We start from the raw sequence: 10,749 nt of genomic DNA on the forward strand, positions 1-10,749 counted from the left end.
TATCTTAATCAGAAGAAGAAGATGAAGCTCTCAACCAAGGGAGTAAACTGCGAAATCTAGTTATCTTAGTTTTGATGTAGTTAAAAGTCTGAGAGTTTACGTGTTTAGTAACATAGATCAAGATTTTATCTTTTTAAATATTATGTTGCTTACACTGAATTGTATTTTATTGTTGAAATAGTGTTTTCTAATACCTTTAGTCAAAGAATGGACAGAAGACTATTTAAAAATGAGATGACTTTAAATGTAAACTCTTGAACTCACTGGAAAATACTTGGCCAACACTTGTTAGCTGCATTTCATTGCAACAATCAAGAGAAGATGATAAAGAACCCTTTATACATAAAGTTTAATATTTTCAGAAGTAAGGTTATGCTTTTCACATCAATAGTTCCACATGTTTCTTAATTTGTAAAGATTTTATAAGTAGCTATACAAAAGCTTTTATGGTAATATATAGATCTGACATGATATTAAGGATTTAGATTACTTAAGAGTGAAAGCAAACAAGATCAAAAATATGAGGGACAAAGCAAAGTGGAGTCTTATAAAAAGGCTGTCTTTATAGCTCATCAGTGCAAATTTCTCGTCAAAATGCTCCTTGAGCTAAGTAAGGGTTACTTATTCATATGAACACCTGACTTATAAAATCAATCAAGCACTGATATCAAAGATGTCTGGCTTTTGCATCTATTCAGGTTGATGCTTCCATTAACTTAGCTTCATACTCTAAAAGCGTATTTCATTTCTAAATATGCTGTGTATAACTCATTAACATCAGAGCCCCTAACAGTAATTGCCTGAAAGTGAGTAAAGAAAATCTGAAAAGATGAAGAGCTGAATTACCACTTAATGAAAGAAAAAAATACAGACAGACATTTAAATTGACTGTCATGCAGTAGTAAGTCTCTTCTCTATGGAAAACATTCAGTTGTGGCTTTTCTAAAGATTTTTAGCCTGCATTTACTGTTTGTGTTCAGATGTTTAAAAATGAGTTAAGTAATATTAAATACTACTTAAAACCTCGATATACTCCTAGATGGAATCTTACTCAAGAATTATGCTTGTCAATGATATTTTTTGTTTGCAATATTTTATGCTGCTTCACTCCACATACCGTTGTCGTGTCAGCCTTTAGAAAGGTCTTAGGAATGAAGTAAAACTCATTTTTGAGAAGGTAAGACATAACAAAAATCTATTTTTCAGAATACTTCATTTCAGACAAAGCAAATACATCACTTTTATTATCTGATTTGTATTCAGCAACTGAAGTCTTCTGAGCCAAAGACAGGACTGAGAGTGTTCTTGCACATGTTTCTTGCATGTGGTTATAGCGTGACAGCAGATATGGCCTCTCAGCAGAGTTTGTCAGTGTGGCTCCACTGGCTGTAATGGTCCTCACCTGGTGCAGATCAATAAGGCTCCATTTGCCTCAGTGCAGCTGGATTGATTTCCACCAGCTGTGGATCTGGCTGGGTGTGTGCAGAGACAGTGTTACAGAGGCAGACAGACAGCAGCTTTAAATATTTTAGCATCATGAAGGCATATAAAGGTGAGGATAACTTTTTTTGTCAGTTTAGCAGGCTACTATGATATATGGTTGATTTGACTGTTATAGTGAAGCAAAAGGATATTTTGTTTTGGCTTTTTTTTTTTTTTTGAGCTATTAGGAGCTGGGTTGAAGAATTATGCAGGAACTATTGGATTCAGATTGTAAACTAACTGTTGGTGCAATTCATATTGATTCCTCCCATGCTTTTACTCTTGCTTTGTGCTGATGTTGTCAAACCAGTTCTTCCAAATTCCTTCAGCTATAGCTATTGGGGAGAAGCAGGTGATACAGCAAATTGGCATGTCTTAACTAATTCACTCACAACTTTCACAGGGACACTTATTACAGGATGAATATTTATTATTCTTGTTCTGGAAACTAATGCTTCAGTTTTATAATGCTGGAAGATACATTTCTTTTAAAAACACCTGTGTAGACATGATCATAGTAGGAACTAAATATTTAGGTGTGTGTATGCCATGTGTTAAAGAGTGCACTGGGATTAAAATGATCACCGAAAACCCCACTCTATTATCGATGTATAGAAGGAGTAACATTTAGGAAGATATGTGTTTTAATGAAGTAGCTAGAAATTAATTTCTCCCTGTAACTTTATGGATTGTCATTCAAAGAGATAATTCCAAAACACAAAATAAAATTCTACCTGAAGTATCTCATGTGAATCAAACTTTACACTTGGCAAAGACAGGAGAGGGGGAAAACCCCACCACTTTACATGGCTGCTGAAGTTAGTTTTTTTAAAAAAAATAAAAATCCAGTATTTTCAAAATAACAGTGAAATTTACTTTTTGATCTTAGCTGTGAAACGAGAAAACAAGATATTTATTTTCACACTGCACCTGTTTCTGTGTGCCTTCCAGTCATGAACAATATGATTCCTATCAGGCCACATGTCACTAATGGTGTGGGGTCTTTTCTCTCCCTGGAATGAAAATTACACGTAGAGGTTTTTCCACATATGTATATATTTTTAAGTGTGCCAAAGTTGTCCTGGCATGTCTTTAGCAGCAAAGGGAAGGTGGAAAGCTGGTAAGCCTTTAATAGGAAGAAACAACGCAGAGCTTTTCACTGTCCTTTAGACCTGCAAAGACTCATTTTACAGTTTTCAATGTGCTCCAGCACAAATGTGGTTTCCTGCTTGCACCTATCCCCACTTATTCCTATTGTGCCTAACTGCCACTAGTGTCAGGATAAGTACTGGTACTGTATATATTTCATAAACTTTCCTTGGATTTAAATATATTTTAACACTTCACTCCCTCATACTCTTATCTCATACACCTTCCAGAAATCCTTCTTTCGTAGTTTCTCCACAAAGTCTTTTCAGGCAGTAGTTGAGCAACTTCATTTTGATAAATCAGTATGTCCATTTGCTAAGGCACAGGCACAAGACTAGGGGAAGTATGATTTGCTCTGGGGTCTGCACCCACAGGTGTGCAGATCATGGTGTAATAAGTATTGTGGAGTGCTGTTTTGGAAGGACCCGATGGCACATGCTTCTAGTGAGAAGACAAGACAATCTTGTTTTTACTACCTTAGTCATGTGTTGTTTCTGGGCTTGTTTCCACTACCTCAGTCATGCAGGGGCATTTTTTGAGATTTCATGGGAGACATGGACTAAGTACTACTGTGCCACTGCTCTTCACTGTAGACAAATGCATGCTTGGACCTGTGCTAAAGGGTACCATGGAAACAAGGTTTGTTCCTCACCACAGTCTGGGCTTATGTCCAAATAACTTGTATGAGATGAGTGTGAGCTCAAGCATAAGGTTGGACTCATGGTTAAAATCAATCCTGAAGTAGCCATAGTAACCACTCAACTATCAGGACTGAGTCTGCAAAAGCTACTTCATGCCCCTAAAATATAAGTACTATTTATAATACCTTTTCTTAGTTAGACCTGTATGTATGCATCCTGAGGTAGCTTTTACTGAGAATAGAATCTTTATATCAAAAGATGAACAATTCATTTTATAGGTGGCAAAAGTCTACAATGAGTAAAATGATAAGAAACAGCACTTGAAAAAAAATCTTAAATCTGCCACCTTGCCCAAAACCCCCCTTTAATTATGAAGTTTATGTAATTCCTTACAGCATTTATTAATCTTAAACTGAAAATATGGGCCACCAATCTTTGTTCCCCACATGTCAGGAGCCTGTTAAATCTTGTTTTCATTATACTCTGAATTGTTTGTTTTATATGCACATATAAAGATTCTTATCTGAATGTCCAAGTATTTCATAAGTACTTAGATAAATAAGACTCTTGCTCCAAGGAAAACAGTCTAATATGGAAAAAAATAATTAAGAGTATTAAAAAAGAGAACAGAAAGGAGACTGTAGATAACAGAAATGGAATCTTGCTGCTGTGTTCCTGTATCTTTGCTTAATTCTGAAGTTGTCAGATACTAATTGATAAATAAAATCCGTTATTTCTGACTGCTGCACAAACATACCAGTTGTAGTTGTCTGGGCTTCTAGACCTACCTTTGTCATGATGCTTAAAAGGGGTTAATTTTGAAGGGAATGGTTTTGTGGTTAATTTGGAAAGTATTTTACAATCATGAGAAAATGCAGAAGAAAGATTTGGAAATGTTGGAGGAGCTGTCAATGGGGCATCCAAGACAGACATCATTAATTCAGGAGCAAATAAGTGCAGGTGTGCCTACATACACACAAGAGGTACTACGAGACAAAAAAAAAGTGAGCTGCAGAGGAGAGAGAGACTTGTAGAATCAGTAAATGAAGGTTTGTGTAGTGTGTTGGCCCCCCTTTGGCTGTAGGAAAAGACAAAAATATGGCAGGTGTCTTGTTTCCTGTTCTGTGCACAATAACTCCAGGGTAGACTCACAGGTAAATATATATATATATATGTATAGTCTGGCTGAGGCTAGCTCTGTGTTAATCTCATGTTCTTCTGAGGATGGAAGTTTAGGTACTCTGCTTCCACAGGGTGTTTTCCTCAGATTCATTTACCTGTCATGTGGAGGTGCTAGGCCTGCATTTGCTCCTTTAGTATAGGCAACAGATTGGAAAGATGACCACAAGGTACCTGAGACCTTCCTAGGTCCCAGGCAGATGCTGCTTGCTGTATGGTAGTGATTGAGATATGTAGTCATAAGCCACTCCTCACCAATGCAGAACACTCTAAACAGTGCTGTGGATGCAAAGATATTAAGAACCAGTGAGATTAGAGATTTTTACCCTACTTAATATCTCAGACACTCACACACTTTCTCCCCATCCCACGTTATGTTCACTAGATCTTGATTTCTACTTATCAGGGAGTTGTCTGCGGGTCTAGGTGGGTCAGGGAGAAAGATTTGTTGGTTTGTGCAGTGCAGCTGCTTGCAACTACCAGCCCTGGACGTTACTGGCCAAGGTCCCAGAAGCCATTCTGCTGGCATTTGTTTCCATTCATTCCTTGATCTCCAGGCTCTTTTATCCAATCAGGACCTTCACCTTCTCTCTGGGCTCCCAAGCCTCCAAGTTCTCCCAGTATAGATAACCTATGTGCAGAAGTACAAGACATAATCAGCCTCCTAAAGGGGGAGGTGTCACTTTTTTTATTTTTTGTCAAAATTTAGAACCAGCCAGTACCAGCTGGAGCTAGCAAGTATCCCAGCATCTTTTAAATTGGAAGTGATCTCCTGAGATCATCTAGTCCAACCTTCTTGCTCAAGCAAGGTCAAGGAAATCAGATTAGTTTAGGACAGCGTGAAGTTGGATTTTTAATATCTCCAAAGATGGAGACCCCACAATCTCTTTAGAAAACTTCTTCCGGTGTTTGATCACCTGTAAAATAATAATTAAAAAATAAACAAAAAACAAACAGTTTTTTGCTTCTATTCAGATGGAATTTCATGTGTTTAATTTGTGCCCACTGTGTCTGCTCCTGTTATTGTGTACCAAGAAAAGTCTGGGTATTTATACACATTTGACAAGCTTTCCTCTCCCTGCCCTTCCCCACCTCCCAAGCCTTCTTTTATCCAGGATGAACAGTATAATCTCATGTGGCCTCTGCTCACCTATCATTCAAGCTTGATTGTGTTTGTAGTCCTTTACTGGACTTGCTCCAGTAAGTTAATCTTTCTTGTATTTGGGAGTCCAGATCTGGACCCAGCAGTGCAGGTGTGGTCTCTGTGTTGAGCAGAAGGAGAGAATCACCTCCCTCAATCTGCTGGCAGTGTTCTTGCTAATACAGTGCAGGATACTGTTGGCCCAGGGTACAAAAGCACATTGCTGGGTCATGATCAGCTTGTTGTCCACCTGTATCCTAAGGCTGCTCTCTGAAGAACTGCTTTCCAGCTGATTGATGCTGGTGCACACACTTGCCACCCCTCAGTGTGTCATGGTGCATGGGGTTATTCTTACCTGCATGCAGGACTTGGGATATCCCCTTGCTGAGCTTCATGATTTTCCTGTCAACCCTTTTCTCCAGCATGTTGAGGTCCCTCTGAAAGCCCAACTATCTGGTGTGTCAGCCATTCCTCCCTAGTTTTCCATCACTTGCAAACTTCCTGATGATGTGCTCTATCCCATAATCTGTATCATTAATGAAGAGGTTAAGTAATATTTGCCACAATGCCCTGGGGTACACTACTAGTGACTGATCTCCAACTGTACTTTGCTGCTGATTGCAATCCTGAGAGGTAGGCTTGTTCCTGAGAGTTAAAAACTTTAGTTTCTGGTACTCACACAGATGTACACACAATTATCTGACATGTCAGCACTCAGAGGTTTTTTTCTATAGATTTCTAAGACACCTCCAAAAAAGGAAAGATTTTTATTTGTTTTCTCATTCCCATCTTTCTGAAATGTGAACCACCAATTTTACATGTTATTCTGTAGAGATCAAAAACAAGTCCAGCTCAATACTGTTTCATGTAAACACTTGGGCTGCAGTTGCACTGAAGGAGTAGATTATAGCCTTGCTGTTATGAACTATCAGACTTCACTAATGCAATACATTTGTATTGTTCTCTCTGTTATGTCTAACTGATGACCTGTGTAACAGAAAAGCATAGAGTGAGCCTTCATTGTCATTTTCTTGTCACTCTTTGCATTAATCCTACCTTAAAACCAATCCTTTTCCTTTTGTACAAACTCCTTCATCCTTCTCATAGTAAAAAGGAGAAAGATAACCTGATGCCTACACTTTAGGTGCTAGATAAAGTTGCTAGAAATTATGTTAAAAAGGCCAAATTAAACTGAATTTTCAACTTCCTCTCTTGCATTGTCACAAGGCAGCTGCAGAGAATATACCATGTATATATATATACTGTATAGAAGACCAGGTTCGAGGCCATCTAAGGAACCTGAAGGTGCACAAGTCTGTGGGACCTGAGGAGATGTACCACTGTCCATTGTATTTGAGAAGGTGTGGCTGTCCAGTGAAGTTGCCACTGACAGGAAAAGGGAAACATAGCCCCCCTTTTTTAAAAAGGGAAAAAAGAAGACCCAGGGAACTACAGGCCAGTCAGTCTCACCTTTGTGGTCATGGAGCACATCCTCCTGGAAACTATACTAGGGCCCATGGAAAATAAGGAGGTGATGGGTGACAGCCAACATGGTCTCACTAAGTGCAAATCATGGCTGACAAATTTGGTGGCCTTCTATGATGGGGCTACAGTGTTGGTGAACAAGGGAAGAGCAACTGACATAATTTACCTGGATTTGTGCAAAGCTTTTGACACTGTCCTGCACAACATCCTTGTCTCTAAATTGGAGAGATGTGGATTTGATGGTTGGGCCACTCAGTGGATAAGGAATTGTCTTGATGATTGCACTCCAAGAGTTGCAGTCAATGACTCAATGTCCAAGTGAAGAGAGGTGACAAGTGTCTTTCCTCAGGGGTTAGCACTGGGACCAGTGCTGTTCAGCATCTTTGACACAGACAGTGGGACTGAGGGCACCCTCAGCAAGTTTGCTGATGACACCAAGCTGTGTGGTGCAGTGGACACGCTGGAGAGAAGGGATGTGCCATCCAGAGGGACCTGGACAGGCTGGAGAGGTGGGACAGTGCAAACCTCATGAAGTTCAATGAGGCCAAGTGCAAGGTCCTGCATGTGGACTGGGGCAATCCCAAGCACAGACACAGGCTGGGAGATGAGGGGATTGAGAGCAGCCCTGCGGAGGAAGGACTTGGGCATATGGGTGGATGAAAAACTGACTATGAACCAGCAATGTGTGCTTGTGGCACAGCCAGCCAATCGTATCCTGGGCTGCATCAAGAGAAGTGTGGCCAACAGGGCGAGGGAGGGGATTCTCCCCCTCTATGCTGCTCTTGTGAGACCCCCCCCAGAGTACTGTGTCCAGTGCTGGGGACCCCAACCTAAGAATGACATGGACCTGTTTGGAGTGAGTCCAGAGGAGGCCATGAAGATGATCAGGGGGCTGGAGCACCTCCCCTGTGAGGACAGGCTGAGAGAGTTGGGGTTGTTCAGCCTGGAGAAGAGAAGGCTCCAGGGAGACCTTATAGCGGCCTTCCAGGACTTAAAGGGGGCTACAGGAAAGCTTGTATTTTCCCGGTTTTTATTTCTCTTTTTGTTATATTCCTTTTCGTTGCAGTTATTTTTATATTCTACTCCAGTTCTTAAAATAGTGTTCTCGCAACTCATGAGTTTTACTTTTTTTCCGATTATCCCCCCATCCCACGGGGAGCGGGGGGGAAGGAGCGAGCGGCTGCGTGGTGCCGAATCGCTGTCTGGAGTTAAACCACGGCGGAGACCCGGCCCGAGGGGGGCAAAGGCGTTTTGCCCCCGCCGGGGAGGGCGGCCCGGAGCGCGGGGGGTGTCGCGGCCGGCGGCTGCAGTGCGGGCCAGGGTGCGCTAGGTGGGGATCGCGCCACGTCGGCGGCCGGGCCGGGGAAAATGTTTTCACTGACGGGTTAGTTGAAATCCTTGTTATCAGTCTTTATTGCAATCCACGAAGGAGGTATGGGCAGCAGGAAAGAGAGGCTGAAAGTCTTCAGTCTGGCTGAACGAACACCCGTAGCAGCGGTGTTATAAAAATCCGTGTGTAGATGCTTTTCCCTGAACCCCATTAATCCTACTTAAACCAAAAGTTTTGCAACAATTTAGCTAAGAAAAGCTTTTAGACGTGTGTGGTAGAAAGTTAATAGTTTGGAGTTGTAATATATAACCCAGGTTTTCCAAGTGGATCACCTGAATATCTGCTAGACTTGCTAATTCTCTGTTGAACAGCTTGTTTCTGTTACTGGCTTGGTTTTGCACTTACGGTGTGAAAGAAGACTTATTAATTCTTGACTGATGAATAAGACTTGCACTTCAGATGCCACATACCAAGAATATGATATGACAAAACCAACTGACATGTCTGTTCCTCTGATCTAAACTCAAGCAGTGCTGTACCTTTGGGGAAGGTTGACTCAGCACTACCTTAGGCCTGGAGTGGGTCGAGGCATGTTTTAAAGTGTTTGGATGCTGTTTCTTTCAGTCCACATGTGGATTTCTGGTTTGGGGTGACCCTTTCTGTTTGCAGGACGCGTGAAAGGCCATGCTAAGTAAAGGGTAAGGTGGATGTGAGAGAGAATAAAGCAGTGAGGGAATTAATAAAGAGCTATCTGGAAAAAAAACGTTCCTCTGACCTCTTCTTTAAAAGAGGTTATGAATAAAACCTTCAAAGTATAAGTGCCAGTTAAATACTCTGTCTCTGAAAGGCAATGCTGAAAATCTTTTAAGACTTAGATAAGATTTTAATGGAATATTTTTCAGTGGTCAAAATTCCTAATTTTGATGAGGGAAACCATCTAGCACTAGATATAGCTAAACTTCTCATTTCTGAAACAGAATGGTTTTTAGGGGGTAAACAAAATTATTGTGGAGGTAATGAGGCAAAACATTTGGGGTTTGGGTTATTTCCCCTCATAAAATCAAATTCCCAGCCAGGAAAAAAAAAGGCTTTTCTGGAAACGTTTTTGTAATTCATGCCCATTGTAAGTAAATACATCAGTTCGTTGTCATAATTTCTATTGATTTCAGTAGTTAGGATGGGGTGATTAAGCTGCTTGGTAGGTTACTTCATCATAGTTTTCAATCTGACTGTCAATATTTGGAATTCTTCCACTACTAATCTCCTAAAGCTCACCCACTGGGTTAAACATAAATCCATAAAACTGCATGATGTACAGGAGGCCTACCCTGAGTTTTTGAACTCCCATATTCACAGAAGTGTGTCTTTTCAGCCAACGCTTGCTGTCAAACAGCTGAGCCATAAGGTTGTTTCACTCAACAGTTTCACACAATGTTTTCTGGTATAACACTTCTGGTCCCTTTATGCATGTGCTTATAATGGTATTCTCTTGATAATATCATAAGAAGTCATGGTTTTGGGTAGATTCTGAGGAAACAAGGATGGTCAACCCCATCCAACACAACAGTGAGCAGGCTGCTCCTGACAAAGCAATGCAGTTATACAAGTGTTCCCGCTTTACCCCTGAAGGAAACCACTGCAGGATAAAGCAATGCTATAAAGGACCAGAAAGATGAAGTTTAATTATTGCAATTATGCAACTGAAACAAAAAGTTCTCTAAATGACTTGAGGGACTGAGGATTCAGTGTGGTAGGTGATTAGATGGTAGACTAATGATGATGATGATATCTTGACTCGTTAGAGCACCAATAATTTCAAAATGAAAGACTGAAGTGCTAAGGCTTGAACAACCGGCCCAAGCCAGAGCTGACCTATAGATGAATCCTGTATGTTTTATAACTGAAAACCATTGTGCTAGTAGGTATTGTACTAAGTTATAACAACCCACTTATGCTGATGTAAAAAGTGCTAAAGCATTGAAATACTGAAGCCTGAAGAACAGGCCCCAAGCTGAAGGTGCTAACTTAGTCTGTAATCATTACAAAGTATGTAAACTTGCTATTGAAAGATGCACCCTAGAATATAATCAGTTGTGGGTGCGTATGCCTGGTCATGAACCTTCTGCATCACTGACAATGTAAAAGTACCATCAGCATTTGGGTTAGAAGATTAACGATGTCTAAATTAATGATGTATTTGTGTTAGAAGACTAACGGCATCTAGATTAACGATGGCTAAAAGCAAAAGAATTTGTGCTTGTTAGGGAAGAAACAGATAAGAAGGGATTCCTTAAAATAACAAAGCAGAAACTTATCTACTGGCTGCATGAGCTTAGTAGTCC

This window comes from Athene noctua, chromosome 2, assembly GCF_965140245.1.
Source record: "Athene noctua chromosome 2, bAthNoc1.hap1.1, whole genome shotgun sequence".
NCBI lineage: Eukaryota > Metazoa > Chordata > Aves > Strigiformes > Strigidae > Athene > Athene noctua.